Source organism: Chrysochloris asiatica, unplaced genomic scaffold (genome assembly GCF_000296735.1).
Source record: "Chrysochloris asiatica unplaced genomic scaffold, ChrAsi1.0 scaffold00026, whole genome shotgun sequence".
In the NCBI taxonomy this organism is placed as follows: Eukaryota; Metazoa; Chordata; class Mammalia; order Afrosoricida; family Chrysochloridae; genus Chrysochloris; species Chrysochloris asiatica.
The window spans coordinates 7,364,411-7,388,406 of NW_006408544.1; the positions used below are offsets into that span (position 1 = coordinate 7,364,411).

Sequence of the window (23,996 nt, forward strand, 5' to 3'; positions counted from 1 at the left end):
TTAAGTATATATCTGTAAAAGTCCCACATGGAAATTCACTTCAGGGTTTCCAACGGCCAGTAACAAGTCCAGGCAACTACCAGGATGAGGACAGTCCTTCCCCTTTCCTCCTACAGCACCCGGCAAAATGCCCCTCCAACTTTCAGGCTAGGAGCTTCTCTTCCTCCAAGGGGTACAGAGACTTGGGGGGACGGAGGGTAGAGTGTGAAAAGTGGCTTCGAAAAAAAATTCACGTCTACACAGTCGCTCTCCAAAGAGACGAGCTTCCCACCGCCTCCAAATCTTTCCAACGGAAGCCACTTTTGTAATCTTCGGAGGAAGAATGAAGAATGGAAGGGGAAAAAAAAATAACGCGTTGGAAGAAAAGTGGGTAAGTGACAAAGAAAGATATAAAAAGGGGACCAGGGATTGCGTTCGAGTTTCAGGGTTCCACTAGTCTGCAGAGAGGTATCCCCTCAGGGGTCAGCGCTCAGACTCCGTTCCGGCCGGGCCCAGAACCCTAGCTGCCGCAGCCTCGGAATTGAAAAGTCGGAGAGTCCAGTCAGCTCCGCTCGGCTGGGCGCTCCCGCCCGGCCGTCTGCAAGCCCGCCAGTGCCGGCTTTCCCTCACGCTCTGCCTCGGCTTCAGCCACTAGAGTTTCATTTTAACAGCGCTGAAGAGACTCTCACCCCCTCCCTTCTCCCCCACCCCCACCCCACCCGCTGAGGCACCACCCACCCGCGTCAGGCAGGGGGGACAACCAGCAGCACCACTGTCCGCTCCACTCTAGCCAGCTTCAATGTACTAGATATCCTGTCAGGGATCCGAGAAGCAGTTCACACAGCTGTCCACCATCTCGGCTTTCCACTCTCCCCCTCCTCTCTCTAAGCCTCGGCTCTTAATCAGGCATCACCTCTTCCCCCGCCACCCCCCACCCCCCAGTTTCGATCAGAATGGTACGGTACGGGCGCTGGCCGCACGCCAGGAGTCAGTGCCCAGAGCACGCGAGCCAGGCTGGGAGGGAGAAAGGAGGAAAGGGGGGAGGGGGGGAGAAAGCATAAGGTGATTGGCTGATCCCAGTTGCCGGAGCCGGGAGCCAGCGTCTTTTGTCTGCCTTGCTCCAGCGAAGGAGCGGGAGACCACTGCGCGCCCCAAGTGAGCCAATCAGGAGACAGCCGGCGCCGGCCGGTGAAGCGGCGATTGGTCAGAGCCCAGTTACTAAGCGGGACAAAGGCAGAAGGGGGAAAGGAAAGGGAAAAAAAAAGGGAGGTGGGGGGAAAGAGCGCAAACGGCGGTTACTGACAGGCTAGGTTAATGCTCGTGGGCTCTAGCTGCCCGGAGACAGGCGGGGCTCCCGCTGAGGCTCGGTCCGCTCGGGCGAGTGAGAAGCGGAGGAGGATGAGCTGGTTAAAGACGCTTCTGCACGGAGACTGGCCGAGGGGGAGGGGAATGGATGGAGAGGGTCAGCGTTTTCACTTGTCTGGGTGCGCTCTTCTAGCCCTTAGGGGAGGTCCCCCGGACAGAGTTTCTCCCCACAGACCTCTCCACCTTGCTGGGACAGCCCCTCCTCCCGTGATAAGTTGTCAAAGCAAAGGCCCTCAAAAACACTTGCAACACACACACACAGTGAAAGGATATGCCCATGATTCCCTGTGAACCCCTCGGCCGATACCTGAGCCACAATCCCTTCTCTCCTTAAACAGATTTAGGGTTTCTTAGGGGAGCGTTTCGCAGTTCCTTCGATCCTCCTACCAAAGGACTTTTGAACTCCGTCTCACCTGAAATAACAGGGCATCGTAGCAATCCCCTCCTACCCCCCGCCCCCCGATTCAGTGCTCAAACTAGAAAAATGTCTTGGAAATCAGAGCGCGTATGGCTTCTGAAATAAATCACAAGTACTAAAATACACACACACACACACAGAGGACCCCTTCCCTCACACACCCAGCCCCAACCCCCAAGCCTAAAGCTACTAGAAGATCGCTTCAGTGTGAAATGCTGAATATTTCCATGCATTTCAGAAACAGCTAATTAACTTGCTGGGGAACACTGAAAAGTCAAAAGCAGATTTGTGTCTCATGTAGATTGTGCCTGGAATTACCATCCTGCTTGCATACCTTACAATGCAATCTGGGGAAGTCAAAAACTGCTCCATTTCCTCTTTATACAGGAGTAACAAAGCCCATTGTGTTTGAGTTGACAACCTGATTTAAGCCCTCTGAAAGGCTCTGCTGTATTGATTCGTGCCTGTAGAACAGTTGCCACGTTTCACCTTCTACCTCCTAAGGTAGAGGGTGCATTCCTTGAAGGTGTTCTGACTTAGTTGAGCCATCTTGGAAGCAGCTGAAATGTGTATGAATTAAGAGTTAGGGGTTAAAAAAAATAATTAAAAATAAAAGGTAGTAAGTATGGATGAACATGGGTCCGCTAAGAAAACACACCAGGATTCTAATATGCTTTCTTACATTTCTGTAATCCAAGTGCAATTCAGAAGCCAGCACAACATTGGAGCAGGGCACATTAATTTGAATCTCCAGAATCATTCCTCTAGGTAGAAGATGCTGAAAGATCAGTTCTAATTTGTGGCTGACTTCCCAGAAGTCTCTTTACTTCACCGTATCTGGGAGCCAGAAGTACTCACATATGATAACTCAAAAGACAGAGTAATCAGTCAAGGGTAAATTGATTTATTTTTGTTCATGGGTGTTCTTGTGTATTCCTGAACAAAATGAGAGTAAAGAAAGTGTGGAAAAGATAATTGCTTTCAGATTTCCACAGTGACTTTAGCCTGGGTCACTTTTCACCATTTAGTAATGGAGGTTCAATTTTTAATACACAGAGCAATCATTCAGTATTCTCCCACAACTAAGACTTTAGAGGATATTGTGAAGAAGTTCAGTATATAAATTAGTGCTCAAGATTGTCACATGATTGTGACTCAACCTTGCCACCTAAAATTGTATGACCCAACTGTCCAACTTAAATATATCTTTGAATTGGAAACCTCCAAAGAATAACAGTGATGCAATAGGCAATGGTGAATCAAGGGGGATGTTTCCCTCAAATGGACTTGAATCAGTGCCCTGCCATAGTAGAAGCGCCTGTCAGATGATGCTGGCCTTACTTTCTCTCAGTTGAGAAATAGAAATAAGGTTCTGACCGCTTGTCACTAAACCACCTCAGGCTCTTTGGCAAAAGTGGAGAGTGTTAACTCTGGTGTCCTGGACAACTTCCATCCTGGAGAATTATATTTGGCCTGGGTGTGGATTAAATTCAGCTCTAAGAGCTCAAACTTCTGGGTCATGACCTGCCACTTTGGAAGTTGCTTTTTCACTTTACCTACCCTTTTCTTTTTTTATTTAGTCTTAGGTAAATCACAACATCTGTCTGCCTTCATTTATATATCTGTGAAATAGGAGATTACCTTTGGATTTATGCAAGCTGCTTAGTTTATTGAAAACTTCTGAGAGTGGGGGGAGAGGGGAATGCCACTAAGTACTTAGAATAATAGTACTCAAAATGGGTAGGGTGTCCTTCACGTCTCACCCCTGTATGTTTTACTATGAAACTGTTCAAATTTGGTCCATTTCTCCCACTATTTCAAAGATGGATGAAATATTTCTTCTATGAGCTGAATATAGGGTATGATCTCAGAGCTCTCTGTGCCAGCAGAATCAGCCTGGAACTCAGCCAAAAGTTCTTCGTGATTAAAGGTGCCATTTGAGCACACAATATTTTTTTTAAAGCCTTGCAAAATGGAAACACACTTTTATTTACTTATTTTTTTAAGATCACTAGCTTTAATACAAGCCTGACTTTTAGCCTTTGGGGAGCAATTCCACTGGAGTAAATCCCCTCCTCTTTATCCTCTCTCATTGTCTTCTCTTGATCACTTGTCTTGTGATAAGACCAAATCCATGCATCTAAATAAACTCCATGGATGGGACTCCCACAAAACCTCTATAACTTTGCAGTTGAAAATTTCAGGACCTCCCCAGACACATACCTTATACATCAGGGAAATATCAAGTTTTGATGGAAAAGTTTGCCTTTACAATGTAAAAGCTTCAATGCTAGAAGATCTTCTGAAATGATATCTCTCCCGGGAATTAATAGCGTCCAAAAATCATGATCTTTTTTTCTTTCTAGAATGTCATTACTTTTATTTGGCATTTGCAATTTCTTTTACCCATTCCTCTTCTATATCTTTCTTAGCACTTGAAACGCCATAATAAATGAATGAGTGGACTTCATAAAAGTGGCATGCCTTAAGATGCTGCTAAATTCCAGGGTTTAGGGAGCACTATTTGATTGGTTCCTTGGATCCATCAGCATATAAGATAGGTTTGCTCTGCCTCACTTTCTACATTTTTGAGTCCTCTTTAAGCTTTAGTGGTCCCTAAAGAAGCAGGTCTCTCTTATCCTTTCTTGTTCTCCTCTTGGTTTATGCCCTTCCAACAACACAGGGGCCACCTGGATGGTATGTATGCTACTGCAACAAAGTTCCCCTCCAACAAGGCCTCAATTTTCAGCTTGGCTCTCACCAGGAGAGAGAGAGCAAATGAGATCCAAATGAAGGAACAATAGTCCAGGCTGTTTCACCAGGGCAGGGCACAAACAGGGCAAGCAGCTGGTAAGCTCTGTTACCTCATTTAATCTCCATAACCTTGAGAAGGAGGGTTGTATTTTTACTCTCGTTTTACAGATGAAGAAATCGAGACCCAGAGCAGTGAAGAGACTTGCTCAAAGTCACGCAGACACTTATTAGCAGAGCCAGGATGAGAGCCTGATGTTTCAACTGCTAACCCACATAGCCTCCCTCTTCCTCTCATTCACTCAGCAAGTTCATTGATGTTTCTAAGTTCTGGGGATAAAAAAATGAATATAAGATAGAGTCCCTAATTTTGAGTCAAACATAGAGAAGGGGACTGAGAAAGGAGTGAATAATCATAAAGCATGTGATGAGCTCTATCATAGAAAAATTGACAAAAGTGCTATGAGATCCTTAATGACAGTGATGATCTCTGCAGGTAAGGGAAAACTTCCTGGAAGAGATGACATTTGGGACACCTTGAGAGGTCACCTCAGACAGGTATGCACCTGCTTTAAACCATGTGGTCACTTAGATTCTCATTTTCTTCAATCCATATGGTTAGCTTCAATCTGAAAAAAGTTTCATTGAAAGTGACCCAAAGATCAGATCACCAGTCATTCACCTTCATTAATAGGAGTATAACAGCTTCTTCATAATCTCCCTGCCTTGCTTCCTCCAGTCCATATACAAGTACCACACACAGTGACCACTCTATGTAAAAAGCTGATCACATTTCTTCCTTGCTTAAACCCTGCAATGATTCCTTTTGCCCTCAGTAAGTCCCTTAGGCTGGCATTCAAGGCCTTGATTATCTATCTAGTCCCTGACAACCCCTCCAGTTTCTAATGTCATAAGAACCAGCTATAATAAGGTCTTTGCAGCTCTCCTAATAGGTATAAAAATCCTCTTCCCCACAACACAATCAAGTGGTAAACTCCTGCTTGTCAGCATTTAATTCTGCATGTTGTGTTCATGAAGCCCCCTTTACTGGCCTCTGTGCAGCCCTTGGCACACCGTATTCTAACTGTCTGTCTCCAAACTTGTCTCTCGCCTACCACTTTTGGAGTTATTCATGTACGGAGAGCATGTCCTTGAATCATCAGTGCCAGAATAGGGCCTGGCACACATTGAGTAGCCAGTGAATGTTCTTTGAATGAATGAGCAAAAGTCACTAGTAAATGCTCCAAGAAAATTCCTGGGGCAGTTTAAATTTAGGTTACCCTAAGTAATCCTTTCTATAGGTCCTCAGCTAACTCCCATTTATTGAAAAGGACAAAAAGTAAATCAAAAGACTGTACAGTTCTTTGGTTACAGGAACCAAGAGGGGGATACAGTGACCCTTTCCTCCGTTTACTGCCTCTAGGGTCTTTACCACAGATGCTTAGTTCCGCTGTCCATTTTATTTTATCAGCTGTAAATTGTTTGCAAAGTTCCAAGCAGCTTGTAGGAAATTGAGGAAAACTCAACAGCAAGAAAAGAAGCTGGTTTCATTTTCCAGTCAGGTTCATTTCTAAAATGTAACACCATATAGGGCTTTAAACTATGCTTACTTCCTGTGGCCATTATTTCAATAGTTTGGAATAATTTGTAGTACATGCCTTCTTTCTGGAATGTGTAATAATCACCCTGCAATTTTACTGGTCTTAAATCTAAAAACTGTTTAATATGTTTCTATTTTAAATGGCAAAATCAACCCAAGTTCCCTTTATTAGACAATTTTGGTTTAAATAATAATAGCATTTTTCCTTGCTATGAACAATAGAATTGCAAGGATACCTTAGAAATGTTGTATGTAATATATATATTAAAACAAAAGGCCTCCTGCAAATTCCATGGACACTTTTGCAGAGCCATCATCCTTGAAATCTGGGAAAATGATGCAACTTCTAGGGTTAGCAGATCATCATTTGAGTAAGAAAAGTACAACTATGGAATGTAAAAGGTCTTAAGCTCTGAACATTTGATTGAAAAAGGATACACCTACAGTGATTTTCTTTTTATTCAAGAGTAGAGACTACCTTGTGTTATACTCATATTATATTTCTTATAAAGGAGACACTGCTATTGCTATATGTGCCATCAAGTCCATTCGGACTTGTAGCGACACTCTATGTCAGAACAAAACTGCCTCATAGGATGTCCTAGGCTACAGTCTTCACAGCAGCAGATCGGCAGGCCTTTTCTTCTCAAGGAGGCATTAGAAGGTTTGAACTGCTGACTTCTCAGTTAGCAATTGAACTCTTAACGATTCCTCTACCGGGACTTCTAAAGGAAATACTACTATTGGAGCCCAACCTAGTGGCACAGTGGTTAAATGCTTAGCTGTTAATCAAAAAGTGGGTCATTCAAATGACTCCACCAGAGAAATTTGTGGCAGTCTGCTTCTAGAAGGATTTACAGTCTTGGAAACCCTATGTAGAAGTTCTACTTTGTCCTATAGGGTCATTATGTGTTGGAGTCAACTCGACCACAATGGCTTTGTTGCTTTGTTTTGAATAGAAACACCAACCACAAGGCTGTATGCCAAGGAAGGATACTGGGATAGATTACTCCATTGTCCTGGTAAATCAACTTGATGAAAATGGGGTTGGGTGGATTTGTCCCAAAACTTTATTCAGAATCCTATTTCTCCCTTCTTGGTGACAATGTGCAAAGTTCTCTGTTCACCAGGAAGCACCTCAAAAGACAGGCCTGACAATCTGTTTCTAAAAGGTCACAGACTTGAAAACCCTACTGAATAGTTCTCCTCTGCACACATGGCGTTGTCATGAATCAGAATTGACTTAGCAACTAACAACAAGGACTAGGTAAAAACTCTTAAGGCACTGGGAGTATATGTTCAAAAGTAATATATTTTTATACTAAAATAAAAAATGTAATTCATTATCACATATATCTAAAAGTTTCTACACATTCAATATTGATTAAATTATATATATATATAAGTAGGTATGTCATTGTTGTTGTTAAGTGCTGTCAAGTCGTTTCCGACCCATCATTGTTGTTAGGTGCCATCGAGTCGATACTGACTCATAGTGACCCTATGCACAACAGAACAAAACACTGCCCGGTCCTGGGCCACCTCACAATTGTTGCCACACTTGAGCCCATTGCCAATCTATCTCACTATGGATCTTCCTCATTTTCTCTGACCCTCCACCTTACCAAACATGATATCCTTCTCCAGCGACTGGTCCCTCCTGGCAATATATCCAAAGTATGAGAGACGAAGTTTGGCCATCTTGACCTCCAAGGAGCACTCTGGCGACACTTCTTCCAACACAGATCAGTTTATTCTTTTGGCAGCCCATGGCACTTTCAATATTCTCCTCCAACACCATAACTCAAATGGATAATTTTTCTGTGGGCTTCCTTATTCACTGTCCAGCTTTCCAATGCATATGAGGTTATTGAAAATACCATGTCTTGGGTCAGGTGCACCTTAGTCCTCAAGCTGACATCTTTATTCTTCAACACTTTAAAAAGGTCATGTGCAGCAGATTTGCCTAATGCAATATGTCATTTTATTCTTGACAGCTGCTTCCATGAGTGTTGATGGTTGATTCAGAGGAATGAAGTCTTTGACAACTTCAATCTTTTCTCCGTTGATAAGAACGTTGTTTATTGGTCCAGTGGTGAGGATTTTTGTTTTCTTTACATTGAGATGCAATCCATACAGAAGAGTGTGCTCTTTGATCTTCATCAGTAAGTTTTTTAAGTCCTCTTCACTTTCAGCAAGCAAGGTTGTATCATATGCATATCGCAGGTTGTTAATGAGTCTTCCTCCAATCCTGATACCATGTTTTTCTTCATATAACCCAGCTTCTCAGATTATTTGTTCAGCATACAAGTTGAATAAATATCGTGAAAGAATACAACCCTGTCACACACCTTTCTTAATTTTAAACCATTCAGTGTTCCCATGTTCTGTTCAAACAACTGCCTCTTGGCATGTACAGATTCCTCATGAACACAATTAAGTGTTCCAAGATATTCATACTTTTCAATGTTGTGCATAGCTTGTCATGATCCACACAATCGAAAGCCTTTGCATAGCCCATAAAGAACAGGTAAACATCTTTCTGATATTGTCCACTTTCAGCCAAGATCCATCTGACTTCAGCAATGATATCCCTCATTCCACGTCCTCTTCTGAATCCGACTTGAATCTCTGGAAGTTCTCTGTCAATGCAGCTGTTTCCGTATTACCATTAGTAAAACTTTACTCGCATGGACTATCAAGATATTGTCCAATGATTTCCACATTCCATTGGGTCACCTCTCTTTGGAATAGGCAGAAATATGGATCTCTTCCAATCAGTTCACCAGATAGTTGTCTTCCAAATTTCTTGGCATAGATGAATGAGTGCCTCCAGTGCTACCTCACTTTCTTGAAAGATTACAATTTGAAAGGTATTTGAAATGGACAAATCATTGGTTTTGCAGAATCCTATCATGCAATCTCCAGCATCATCTCTATCACCCAGGTCATATTTTCCTACTACTGCTCCTTCCTCTTTGTTCCCAACCTTTGCATTCCAATCATCAGTAATGATCAATACGTCTGATTGCATGTTTGATCAATTTCAGACTGAAGAAGTTTGTAGAATTCTTCAATTTCATCCTCACTGGCTTTAGTGGTTGGTACATAAAATTGAATAATAGTGGTATTAACTGGTCTTCCCTGTAGGTACATGGATATTATCCTGACAGTGTTGTACCTCATGACTGATCTTGATTTGTTCTTCTTGATGATGAATGCAACATCATTCATCTTCAATTTGTCATTCAAGGCATAGTAAACCATGTAGGTGTCAGATTCAAAATGGCCAATACCAGTCCATTTCAGTTCACTAATGCCTAAGATATCGATGTTTATGTGTTCCATTTCATTTTTGGCAATTCCCCCTTTTTCCTAGATTCATACTAAGTACATTCCATGTTCCAATTATTAATGGATGTTTACAGCTGTTTTTCTTCATTTTGAGTTGTACCCCATTAGCAAATGAATGTCCCAAGGGCTTTACTCTCACTGGCTTTTACTCCATTCACATCATCATGGTCAACTCTACTTTGAAAAGGCAGATCTTCCCCAGTTGCATTTTGAGTGCCTTCCAACTTGAGGGGCTCATTTTCCAGCACTATATCTGAGAGTGTTTCTCTGCTATTCATAAGATTTTCAGTGACTAAATATTCGGAAGTAGTTCGTCACTCCTTCTTCCTAGTCTATTTTCGTCTGGAAGCTCATCTGAAATCTGTCCACCATGGGTGACCCTGCTGGTATTTAAAATACTGGTAGCATAGCTTCCAGATTCACAGCAACTCACAAGCCATCAAAGTATGACAAACTGACAGGCGAGTGGTGGTTCTGACCCATAGGAACCCTGTATAGGTTTCTAAGGAGTGGCTGGTGAGCTTGAACCACTTGGCCTTGTGGTGCAAACCAAGTTTGCAGACCAGCACATTAGCCCACAGTAGATTACTTCCTAAGGAGATATATTAAGTGTAAAGATAGAAGGAGAAAGGAGTCCAAAATGAAAAGCTCAATTCAAATTCAATTAAACTAAGCCCCTCCCATGAGCTACATCTTGTACTTCAGTAAAACACTATTTTGCCCACTATTTAGTAGTAATGGACACTTAACGTGAACAAGCAATAGCAGGTTAGCTCTGTGCTGTGCTCTTTAACTAGTTAACTCTCTCTGAGGCCATAAGAGCAGGGTAAGATAGCACCCTTTATTTCTTCTATCTTTCCCCTCTAACAGCTTACTGTTTCTCAGTCCATTCTTGACCTTGACTCCTCAGTCTTAACCTCACACTCCTCACTGATTCTGCCCTTGTAGCATTGACTTCTGACTTTGTTTCCTAACCACAACTCAAAATCTTCCAGTGGGTCTTCTTTACCAGGACAATGGAGTAGTAATCTATTCCAGTATCCTACTTTGGAAGAATGCCTTGTGATTGGTGTTTCTACTGAGTTATCCAAAACAAAAAACCAAACCCGTTGTGGTTGAGTCAATTCCAACTCATAATGACCATATAGGACTGTACAGAACTGCTCCAAAAATGTCCAAGGCTGTAAATCTTTATAGAAGCAGACTACTACATCTTTCTCCTAAAGAGCAGCTGGTGGGTTCAAACTATTGACTTTTTGGTTAGCAGTCAAAAGGATAGAGCTTGAAATGTTCTTTTTGATAATGAATGTGTCATCATTCCTCTTCTATTTGTCATTACTGGAATATGAAACTGTATGATTATCAGATTCAAAATAGCCAATACCAGTTTGAGCAGCTGGATGATATGATGAAAAATGTGGCATATCAGGATTGGAGGAAAATTCATTAATAATCTGCAACATGCGGATGATACAATCTTGCTTGCTGGAAGCCAAGAGGACTTAAAATACTGATAAAGATCAAAGGCCATAGCCTTTGGTATGGGTTGCATCTCAATGTTAAAAAAAAAAAATCCTCACCACTGGACACCAGTGAAAAACATCATAATAAATGAAGAAAAGATTGAAGTTTTCAAAGACTTCATTTTGCTCAGATCAACCATCAACACTCATGGAAGTCAAGAAATCAAACACTGCATTACATTAGGCAAATCTGCTGCACAAGACCTCTATAAAGTTTTAAACAGTAAAAATGACAGTTTGAGGACTGTCATACCCAACCCATGGTATTTTTTATAACTTCATATGCATGTGAAAGTTGGACAATGAGTAAAGAAGGCCGTAGAAGAATTGATGCATTTGAGTTATGGTGTTGAAGAATATTAAAAAATATCGTCGCATGGCCAGAAAAACAAACAAATCTGTGTTGCAAGAAATACAACCAGAATGCTCCTTAGAAGCCAGGATGGCCAGTCTTCATCTCTCATACTTCAGACATATTATTAGGAAGGACCAGTCCCTGAAGAAGAACATCATGCTTGGTAAAGTGTAGGGTCAGCCAAAAAGAGGAGACCCGCCCCGCCCCCCCAATGAGATGAATTGGCACAGTGGCAGCAACAATAGGCTTAAGTGTTACAATTACTGTGAGGTTGTTGCAGGACCGGACAGTGTTTATTCTGTTGTGCACAGTGTCACTATGAGTCAGTACTGACTCAATGGCACCTAACAACAACAGCGACAATCTGTACGAAAGCAGATGGCCATATCTTTCTTCCATGAAATCTATGAGTTGGAAACCACTCAACATCCCTAACAATAACAATATATTTGTCAAGTTTGTAAATTTTAATATATTTTATTTAAAGTTTTTAATGATTTATGACTTTTAAAATATTTAAACACATAGTGTGTGGGTCTCCAATTGCCCCAGGCCCTGCAAATAATAGGCACAGGCTTAACTATAAAAACAGGGACAAAGCTGGGCCTCAGAAGACCCTAGAATCAGAGAATAGATTGCTGTTAGTGTCCCTTCTGGAGTCCTGGTTTGGCACTGTGGATTAATACACTGGACTGCAAACTCAATTTGAACCCCAAGGTTGGCGGTTCAAGCTCACCAGTTGCTCTTAAGAAACCCTATACAAGGTCGCTATTGGTCGGAACCTACTCGACAGCACTTAACAATAACAACAACAGTGTTCCTTCCATTACTCAGCCCTACTGCTTTCAGAGAATTCCCTTCATTCTTTGGATTTTTGAAAACTGACTTCCTTTGCAACTCAGTCTTCATGATGGACAGTGGCCACAACCAACTCCAGAAATCCAGGTTATAGGTCTAAACCCCTGGAGAGACCAGTTCTTGTTTGGGGGCCTATTTCTATATATTAATGAAAGAAAGTCTTATTGATTCAGCCTGTTTTCTATCAACTATGGCCAGGAATAAAGTCATGTATAAATTGAGAGGAAGGATGTCATAGTGAATTAGGAAAAGGCTTTAAAAGGGGGCCACTACAGTGGGGCAATTGACTATTAGCCTGGGTTGGGTTACCAATCCACTCACATTCTGAGAACTTAACCCATTGTTAGTGCTCTTAGGACTAGCTGATCAACCCAGTGAGGTCCTGGAACTGAGTTAATCACGTGGAGAAGCAAAGTAAAAAAAATACTATCAATATAGGGAAAGATTCTCAACCAGAATGGTTGTAAACTCATTTTGCAGTGATGTATCACCAACTGTTACCTTTCTACTTCCCAGACATCTCTCAAATCCACAGCACTCTCCATCATCACCATTGCTTCAGTAGTTCTTTTCCAAGTTATCTTTTGTCTTCATTGTTGCAACAACCTACTATATGTTCCATGCCTTCAAAATTGCCCCTCCAATCTACTCTGTAGCCAGTGGTGATTCTTAAAGATATGTTATAACCCTCTTGTTGCTTTAAGGATAAAGTACAAGTATTTGGGCTTACAAGGCTTTACATGCTTGTTGTGTTGTTGTTAGATGCTATCAAGACAGTTCCAACTCACAGTGACCCCATGTACAATAAAAAACAAAACAATGCCTAGTCTTGTGCTATCCTCACAAGCACTGCCATGCTTGAGTCCACAGCTACAGCCACTGTGTAAATCCATCTTGTTGAAGGTATTCCTCTTCTTCACTGACCCTCCACTTTAACCAAGCATATGGACCCTCTTCAGGGACTTGTCGCTTCTGATAACATGTTCAAAGTGCATGAGACCAAGTCTCATCATCCTTGCTTACAAGGAGTACTCTAACTGTGCATCTTCCAAGACATATTTGTTCATTCTTCTGGTGGTCCAAGTTATATTCAATATTCTTTGCCAACACCATAATTCAAAGGCATCAACTCTTCTTTGTTTGGTATTTCTTATTCATTGTCTAGTTCTTGCATGCATATGATGCAGTTGAAAATACCATGACTTGAGTCAGGCACACCTTAGTCCTCAAAGTGACATCTTTGCTTTATTAAACACTTTAAAGTGGTCTTTTGCAAATTTGCCCAATGCAGCATCCATAGGTGCTGATTGTAGATACAAGTAAAATGAAATATTTGACAACTTCAATCTTTTCCATGTTTATCATGATGTTGCTTATTGGACCAGTTGAAACATTTTTATTTATGTAGTCTTTGATACAGAAATAAAACATTTGACTATGCCTTGGCATAGTCAATAAAACACAGGTAAACATCTTTCTGGTATTCTTTCTGGTATTTATGTGTCAAAGACTACAACCTTCAGTATGGATTATACCTCCATAATCCATACTGAAGGTTGTAGTCTTTGACCTTCATCAGTATGTGCATCAAGTCCTCTTCACTTTCAGCAAGCAAAGTTATTTCATCTGCATACAACCTGTTGTAAATGAGCCTTTTTCCAATCCAAATGCCACATTATTTTTTATCTAGTCCAGCTTCTGAGATAATTTGCTCAGTTGTTGTTGTTGTTATGTGCCATCAAGTCAGTTCCGACCCATAGCGACCCTGTATAGGGTTTCCGAGGGTGTAAATCTTTACGGGAGTAGAAAGCCTCATCTTTCTCCCGTGGAGCAGCTGGTAGTTTCGAACCACTGACTTTAAGGTTCGCAGCCCGATTCGTAACCACTACGCTACCAGAGCTCCTTCAGTATACAGATTAAATAAGTATGATGAAAAGATACAAATCTGATGCATATCTTTCCTGATTTAAAAACACACAGCATCCCCTTGTTCTGTTCAAATTACTGCCTCTTGGTCTATGTACAGGTTGAGCATGAGCACAATTAAGTGTTCTGGAATTCCCGTTCTTTGCAATGTTATCCACACAAATGCCTTGGCATAGTCAATAAAACACAGGTAAACATCTTTCTGGTGTTCTCTGCTTTCAGCCAAGATCCATTTTACATCAGCTATGATATCCCTCCATCCATGTCCTCTTCTGAATCTGGCTTGATTTTCTGGCAGTTCTCTGCCTATATACTGCTGCAACCATTTTTGAAATATCCAGTAAAATTTTCCTTGTATGACATTGTTAGATAATTTTCCTATTCCATTGAATCACCTTGCTTTGGATTGAGTACAAATATGGATCTCTCCCAATCAGTGGGCCAGGTAAAACTGTGCCCAAATTTCTTGACATAGATGAATGCTTTCAGCGTTGCAGCTACTTGGTAAAATATTTCACTTGTATTCCATCAATTCCTGGAGTCTTATTTTTTGCCAATGCCCTAAGTGTAGCTTGGACTTCCTTCACTACCATCATATGCTGCCTCCTGAAATGAATGAGTGTTGATCACTTCTTTTTGGTACAGTGACTCTGTGTATTCCTTCCATCTTCTTTTGATACTTCCTGCATAATTCAATTTTTGCCCACAGAATTTTTCCATATTGTAACTCTAGCTTGATTTTTTTCTTCAATTCTATCTGCTTAAAAAATCTGTGTTCTTTCTTTTTGGTTTTCTAACACCAGGTTTTTGCACATTTAATTTTAAGACTTTACTTTTTTTCTCTCTAGCTGCCCTTTGAAATTTTTTCTTCTACTCTTTTACTTCATAATTTCTTGCTTTCACTTTAGCAAACTTCAGACTTCTGTCTTTTTAATGACTTTCTCATGTATGATGTCCTCTTATAACTCATCAAGTCCTTGGTCATTAGTGTTCAAATTAGTTCAAATCTATTCTTGCAACGGTCTTAAATTCATGTGAGATATACTCAAGATCATACCTTGGCTCTTATGGACTTATTTTAATTTTCTTTAGCTTCAGGCTGAATTTGCATATGAGCAGTTGATAGTCTGTTCTGCAGTAGGCTCCTGGCCTTATTCTGACTGATGCTATTGAACTTCCCCGTAGTCTATTTTTACAGATGTAGTTAATTGGATTCCTGTGTATTACATGCAGTGAGGTCCATGTGTACAGTCACTGTTTATGTTGCTATAAAAAGATATTTCCAGTGACTAGGTCATTGGTCTTGCAAAATTCTATTATGTGATTTCTAGCATTGTTTCTGTCATGAAGGCCATATTTTCCAGCTACCATTCTTTGTTTCAAACTTTTGCATTCTAGTCACCATTAGTTACTAAGGTATCTTGATAACATGTTTGATTTATTTCAGACTGCATAAATTGGTAATATTTTTCAGTTTCTTCATCTTGGACATTTGTGGTTAGTGCGGAAATTTTAATAAGTAGTATTAACTAGTCTTATAGATGTGTAGAGATCATCTTATCATTGACAGCATTGTACTTCAGCATAGATCTTGAAATGTTCTTTTTGATGATGAGTGTAATGCTGTTCTTCAATTTGTCATTCCCAGCATAGTAGACCATATGTTTGTCCAATTTAAAATGGTCAATACTAGTCCATTTCAGTTCACTTAATACTTAGCATATCAAACTTTGTGTTCCATTTCATTTTTTATGATTCTCAATTTTCCTAGTTCATACTTTGTACATTTCACATTCTGATTATTAATGGATAATTGCAACTCTTCCTTCTCATTTTGAATCATTTCACATCAGCAAATGAAGGTCCAAAAAGCTTTAATCCATTCATGTCATTAAGGTTGACTCTGCTTTGAGGTGGCACCTCTTCCTCGGTCATATTTTGAGTGCCTTCCAACTTGAGCTCATCCTCTAGCACTATATCAGACAAAGTTCCACTGCTATACAGAAAGTTTTAGCTGGCCAATTTTTTCAGAAATAGATTGCCAGGACTCCTTCCTACTCTGTTAGCATGGACGCTTTCTGAAACCTGTCTATCATGAATGACGCTGCTGATATTTGAAATACCAGTGTAAACCTGGAAGACTAGGTTCAAATTTAGAATTCGTTGATGTTCAGAACTCTACTGAGCATGGTGGTGTATGAAAAGGTGACCACCCTTCTTTTCCCATCCCTGACTCTATCATGTATTCTGAGGAGTAGAGAGGAAGGGGCTTTTATACATCTCTAAGCTTCTTCTATACCCCCTTACAACCAGTTGCCCCTTGACAATTCCATTGGGTCTAAAGGTGATCACATTGACAATGGTATCTGTCTTGGAAGAAGAGGTCTACAGGAAGAGGCCCAAGCAAGTCCTATAAACATGGTTGGGATCATTTGAGCTGAGAATTTCAGGATCTTGGGTATCAGAGGATAGTATAGAAGAGGAAGATCTTGGCTCCAAGGATTTCTCATCCTGTAGGGAGAGAAATTTGCACTGGGCAAATCTGCTGCACAGGAACTTTTTAAAGTATTGAAGAGCAGAGATGTCAGCTTGAGGACTAGGGTGCGCCTGACCCAGGCCATTGTGTTTTCAATAGCCTCATATGGATGCGAAAGCTGGACAGTGAATAAAGAGGATCGTAGAAGAATTGATGCCTTTGAGTTGTGGTGTTGGAGGAGAATACTGAGGGTGCCATGGACTGCCAAAAGAACCAATAGATCTGTTTTGGAAGAAGTGCAGCCAGAGTGCTCCTTGGAGGCCAGGATGGCTAAGCTTCGTCTCTCCTACTTTGGACATGTAGTCCGGAGGAAACAATCGTTGGAGAAGGATGTCATGCTGGGTAGGGTGGAGGGTCAGAGAAAAAGAGGAAGACCTCCAACGAGATGGATCGGCCAGATGGCATCATTGATGGACTCGGGGGTGGCAGTGGTGGTGAGGTTGGCCCAGGATCGAACATTGTTTCGTTCTGCTGTGCATGGAGTCGCTATGAGTCGGTTCCGACTCGATGGCACCTGACAACAACAACAACAGGGAGAGATGGGCCCAGAGGAGGGCCAAAGCCGACCCCTTAAGCATAGGGCCCAGGGCAAAGGCCCCACTTTCCCATATCTAATGGGGTCATTTATATAAATTCTTTACTTGTTTAAGCAGGCTCCAACTAGATTCTGTTTCTTGTGACCCAAGAAGTGACTAGATCAATGCCGTTTTTTCTTTCTGTTAATCAAGGAGCCTGGAGTAGTGCCTTGAAGTGGGCTTCCTTGTCAGCCCTAATACCTGCCAGAAGCAGGGAGGCAATTTTTTTCATAGATTCCCTTATCAGTTGTAAATTATTTTGGTGAATCATTTTGACATTTCTCTCCCATTTTCAGGCTATGTATTATACCTCCAAATAGTTATTTTGAGCTTACTGGGAAGTCCTAAATCCTAAAATAGCACTTTATTTCATTCTTGTACCTTCTGGCACCATACTCAAGCATCATATCAGAGTTTATGTGGCCTGACTCCCATTTGATTTGGGAGTCCTCCAAAATGGGAAGAGTGTTCAAATGCTGGGTAGCCAAAAATGTCAAATGTTCTCTACAACCCCATTAATCAGGTCTTGACTCCAGTTCTCTTGGAGAAAGCTCTGATCATCCCCTTTGGGAGGCCTTGAACATTTCCTTCAGTGAAACAACCCCCTCCCCAACCACCACCAACTTGGCTTGAGTCTGCCCATTACTTTTCTCTCCAACCTTACACTCACAACTATGGTAGTAATGACTTGTCCTGGACCATAAGGTCAGCTGCTACCATGAGCATAGTATCCAGTCGCTTCCTGCCAGGCCTGTCTCAAGGGTGAATTGCAATCATTGAGATGAAACAAAGTGTATGAACTGTTAAATGTAAAACTAATGATCTTGTCTGAAAACCTTCACTCAATTTACAATAAGAATTAAAAAAAAAAAAAAAGTGAGGCTAGCTAGTGAAGAGAAAGTATCAGCATGCTTGCTGATAGCTGGACTCAGACCTACGTTGCCAGTTATCACAAGAAACCAGACTGGCACTGGTAAATACACATGTAAGTGGAGTATAGTCTAGCACTTGACACACATCTACTGTCTCTCAGAACTTTCCTATGTTTCCTATTTTTGAGCTGGAACTCTTATTATTTTTTTAATACAGTTTCATACCTCACTATCAGACAGGCTTGTACTAGCAAAACCTATACTTTTGACTTTCTCTCCTCTTTATTTTTTTAACATAATATCTACCCCAATGTCTTTAAAATCAGCATTAGCATGGGTTAGCAATTACTTGGATAGAAGTCTAAACTAAGCAGTCCACTAAAGTTATCAAAGCCTGAACTCAAAAAAATCTCAAAGGAGTGAGGGACTTGACTTTCTTCTGGACCTTAAGCCTACTCTTCAAAAAATTGATGCCTGGATCTGCCCTGAAAATGTAAAGAATTGAAGGCTTTTGCAATCCTGGAAAAAAGAGATTTTCATAAGGATTAATATTATGGATGTTTCTAATTTTACATAATTTATGGGGGAGGAACAGTTGTAAAAACAGAAATCTCAATGATCTGTGTGACATTACATATTCTCGTCTTTTACTGAGAACGAACAAAATTACTGAAGTTGTAAAGACCTGAGTCTCCTATAGAATCTAGCATCACTGTTGTATTAGTGTGATTTTGTCAGTTGCAAGAAACAGGACAGGAATTAATATAAGCCAAAAAGGATACTGTATCACCTATATGCAGCTAATTGTTGTTGTTGTTAAGTGTCATCCAGTCAGTTCTGACTCTTAGTGACCCTGATAGCTGTGGCTGGTGGGTTTGAACTGCCAACCTTGTGGTTAGCAGTCCAGTTCTTATTAGAGATACAGCTGCTTAGAGGCACTTAAACATGTTAGTCCAGCACTCGTCTGTCATTGTGTCTTACTTGGTGGCTTTCACGTTGCTGTGATGTTGGACGCTATACTACCAGTATTTTAAATACCAGAAGGGTCACCCATGGTGGACAGGTTTCAGATGAGCTTCCAGACTAAAACAGACTCACAAGGTGAAGAGGCAGGCTATTTCTGAATGTTTAACCACTGAAAACATTATGAGTAGCAGCGGATCATTGTCAGATATCGTGCTGGAAGATGTGCCTCAAAGATTAAAAGACACTTAAAATATGACTAGGGAAGAGTTGCCTCCTCAAGGTAGAGTTGACCAAAATGATGGAGCAGTTTTTTCAGAACTTTCTTTTGCTAATGAGGAACAACTCAAAATGAGGAGAAACAGCTGCACACATCCATTAATAATCGGAACATGTAACATATAAAGTATGTTGTTGTTGTTGTTAAGTGCTGTCGAGTCAGTTCCAACCCATAGCGACCCTGTATAGGGTTTCCAAGGAGCAGCTGGTGAGCTTGAACTGTTGACCTTGCAGCTCAGATGACCTTGCAGTCCAGCTTATTAACCCACAGTGCTACATCAGGACTACATACAAAGTATAAACCTAGGAAAATTAGAAGTTGTCAAACAATGAAACGGAACACATAAAGATCAATATTCTAGGCATTGTTGTTATATGCCATCAACTTGGTACTGACTCACAGCGACCTTATGCACAACAGAAGGAAACACTGCCAACCTCGAAATCCTTGCTACACTTAAACCCGTTGCTGCTGTCACTGTTCCAATTCATCTTGTTGAGGGTCTTCCTCTTTTTACTGACCCTCCACTTTGCCATGATGTCCTTCTCCAGGAACTGAAATGTGCAAAGACTCAATCCCCAGAATTTTTCTGCCACTCAAAAATCACTCTCAGACAATGCTTTTGCACCATTTTCTAAAGGATTGGATCTCTAATACCTAACTTAGGCGGCTTACCTAAACCCAATCACATCCCATGCTTAGAGAAACTACTACTGACTTGGTCTTTTCATGACACCTTCTCATACCAGTCTGAATTTTGAGAAGTCTCCAAATTAAAACTTTAAAAGTTAACAGACCCATTGGAGAAAGGAGATGGGGTTAAGATCTTATGATTCAAAGTGAGTAATTGCAACTGTCACAAATATAATGGTAGTAGTTTTGTAACAAAAAGTGGGGAGTAGTTAATCTTACAGTCCAGGAACAGAGACCATCAAGAGATGAGTACGAGTGGAATATGGGACCCTATTCTAGAGAAGCAGTGACACCAGAGATGGAGGTAGAGATGAGGACACGGAAACATAGAGCCGCTGAGGACTCCAGACTCATGGAAAGAAAAAGGCTGTGTGCTTGTGGTCTGAAGGCAGCCTTGCAGGATGTGCCATTTGGTCATTTAAATGATTATATATTCCTGAGTGTTCCTGTGTATATCCCCCCCACCAAAAAACAAAAAACAGAGGGGATAGAAGCAAATACTGTAGAATGATGATGCATGGAGGGGATTGTAATCATTGCAATGAAACGATGAGTGTAAAACTGATGTTCTCCCATGTAAACTATCACTCAGTTCACAGTAAAAACTTAAAAAAAAAAAAAAGTTAACAGTCCCAGAGTAGAGGAAGAGAGAATGGTAATTTTTGACTCTTCCTGCCTTAATTTTCCTATGACTTCAATACCTGGAACAAGGATGAGAATATTCAGATGGTTTGTTCCTGCATGTTTTGGATAAACACTTTAAAGTCTAGACTCTGTCCCTGTCAATGTACCTACTTCTCTTGAACACTAGATTCCAACATAAAACCACAGATTTTTCACCTCTTCCCTTATCTTCACAATGCCTGCTGGAAACTCAAACAGTCTGAGGTGATCTGCTAGGCCAGTTAAATTCAAATCAGAGAAGTTAATTCAGAAGATTATGGCAACTGTTTTTTGGGTTTCTCAAAGGGTAATCATGATAGATTTTCTCAAAGGACATGGGATGATCATGGGGGCTTATTCTGAAGATGTTTCAAGAAATTTGAAAACTGCATTGGTGGAGAAAAGACACGGAAAATTGTGTTGAGGAATTTCTTTCTTTCATGACAATGCACCTGCTCATTCTCAGAGGGTGGGAAAGGCTGTCCTCAGAGAATTTTATTGGGAGACCTTAACCCATCCATCTAAGCCCTGATCTTACCCTTTCAGACATATCTTTGTTACTAAAACTCAAAGAATATTTAAAAGGAACATCCTCAAGTATGCCAAAACTACTTATTGATGTGGTATAAATAAAAGAGCACAGAATTCTTCAGGGAATTATTGGAGAGATGGAAACACCATCTTCAGAAGTGTATAGATCTAGATGGAGAAAGTATGTCAAGAAAAAAAATAGCTTCACATTTTGATAGTTTTGTTTATTAAAGGTTTCTATGACTTTGGAGCAATACTTTTTGCATTATCCTTGTATGCAGCATGGATTATCCATTCATCTGTTGATGGGCACTTGGATTGTTTCTATCTTTTTTGCTGTTGTGAATAATGCTTCAGTGAACAAGTGTGTGCATATATCTTGTTTATGTCACTTCTCTTATTTTTCTACATTATATACCTAGCAATGGAATTTATAGCTAGGGTTTTTGTTTTGACCTCAGCGTCCTAGGAGCTTCCTTCTAACCCAATTTTATCCAGTGTTCCACCTTTTAAGGTCTCAAAAGTGTCTACTCTGGTACCTTTTTACCAAAAACCAATAGGGCCACCATCAGGGCTTTTGTGTGTCTGGTGAAGTCCTTATTTATAATAGTCATTAGAGTCCTAGGTATAAATCTACAGTCACCTTACAAATTAACAATCACATTAAGTTTTCTTTCTATTACATGAGTTGCATCCTGCCTCTTTTTCTCATATTAGTTTCAACAACTGGCAGAATCTGAAAGGCTATTCTGAGTCTAGAATCTGGAACTTTCCCCAAAGCCTTATCCTAGGATAGCCCTCGCCCTCACTTGTTCCAGGAGGGACTGGTTTTATCTTTTCCTCTGCCTTCTAGAAAATGTCCCCAGCCCTAGTAATGAAATAGGCATATTTTCTCCTACCTTCTGCTAGAACAAAGAAAAAAAGTCTAAACAGTTCTGTGGTTCTAAACTCTCCCAACTCCTACTTTGCAGCATTTAAACACCTAGCCAACTGACATTGAGACTTTGGTTGCCTTGAAAACTCCCCATACCAGGCTCAGAAATTCTGTCATCTTTTCTCTACATCTTAACAGCATTTCAGTAGAATGCTCCAGTCAAGAGCACTTTTCCCCAAAACTACTTTCAACTTTTGGAACCTCATAAGTCTCAGAATTAACTGGATAACTTTTGTTTGCATCTGTCATGGTAACTAGGTCAATAATTCTGATGGCAGTTGGGGTTATTTTCATATATGAGAACATCTAGTGTAGTGGTTACAAATTGGGCTGCTGATCTCACGGTCAGCAGTTCGAAACTACCAGCTGTTCTGTGGGAGAAAGATGAAGCTTTCTGCTCCTGTAAAGATTTACAGTCTCGGAAACCCTGTATAGGGTCGCTATGGGTCGGAACCGACTCCACAGCACATAACAACAACAACCATATTTAACATTGCAGCTCTATTTCCTGGCATATCCTGGGGACTTCAGAATAATTAAAATTTTTAGCCACTGAGAAGTCTGTGTTCTCTTTCCTCCTGAATACCTTACTGGACCCTCTTTTTCTACTTAAGGACTTAATACAAGTTTGAACAATCTTTTAAATTTCAGGTAACTTAAAGTTCTTTTATGTCTCAAAATTCATGAAGTTTCTAGAAGTCTGCATCCACTTCCATATGTCAGTTTTCAAATGATATTTTAGTCATTGTCCTAAACATTGGCTTTGTCTCTAGAAGTAATGATGCAGACGTGGTATTGCTTTCACCTTTAAGAAGATTCATAAAAATCCTGGTTGTTGTTGTTGTTAAGTGCCGTCGAGTTGGTTCCGACCCATAGTGACCCTGTATAGGGTTTCCAAGGAATGGCTGGTGAGATTGAACCACCGACCTTGCAGTTCAAATGGCTTTGCAATCTGGTGCATTAACCCATAGCGCCACACCAGGACTCCAAAGATCCTGGTAGAACCCCCAAAATACAACCACATCTCTAGCCTCATTTGTCAATAAGTACTAAATTATATTATTCTATTTAATAGCCTTTTTATACCCAAGTTATTCTAACATGAATACCCACTTTCTTATTTATAGACATTAAGCATAGCTTTAGTAGCGTAGTGGTTACGAGTCTGGCTGCCAACCTCAAGGTCATCAGTTCGAAACTACCAGCCATTCCGTGGGAGAAAGATGAGACTTTCTGCTCCTATAAAGATTTATAGCCTCAGAAACCCTGTGCAGATTGCTGAGTCGGAGCCGACTCCACGGCACACCACTACCACCACCAAACCTACCTCAATGTGTCTGCTAGTTGGACTTCCCCTGTCTTCAAAAGGAGGAAAAAGAATCAAACTCAAAATCATCCCAAGGCCAGCCGATTCCTATAAAGCAGAGGTCAGACGTGTTTCCACCCTACAGCCTTCTTTATCCTAATCTGACACCAATCTTCCCTCCCACAGCATTCTGTTTCACATCTGGGTTTGACAGCCCATTGCAATGGCCACACAGAACTCATAACAATATGATTATGGGGTTTATTAGGGAAATAAACAGGGTGCAATTCAGGATCAAAACCTATTTAGAAGCATCACCATAGAAAGCTTGTAAGTCCGTCGTCTGCCTATAACTGATTGGAATACCTAAAATGGGGCTACAACGTGCCCAGTGAAGGAGGCTTCCTGTGGAGCCTCTGCAATACATAAGACTATAGGTGAAAGCCTGAACCACATCCAGATCTCCAGAGATGGGAAATTCCCACTTGAAAGGACAAGCAGACCAACCTGGAGT

At 40.9% G+C, this 23,996-nt stretch overlaps 1 protein-coding gene across 2 annotated transcripts in view; it reads right to left on the reverse strand.

Moving 5' to 3' along the window:
* The window catches only part of PIK3R3 (phosphoinositide-3-kinase, regulatory subunit 3 (gamma)), a 293,821-nt gene that overhangs the window by 212,316 nt on the left and 57,509 nt on the right, over positions 1-23,996 (reverse strand). The window contains exon 1 of one of the 2 annotated variants that reach the window (XM_006839713.1): positions 699-746. The exons of the other annotated variant lie outside the window; for it this stretch is intronic. The gene's annotated coding sequence lies outside the window, so the exon portion shown is untranslated. Of the gene's footprint in view, positions 1-698; positions 747-23,996 lie in introns of those variants that run through there. 2 annotated transcript variants of the gene reach the window in all.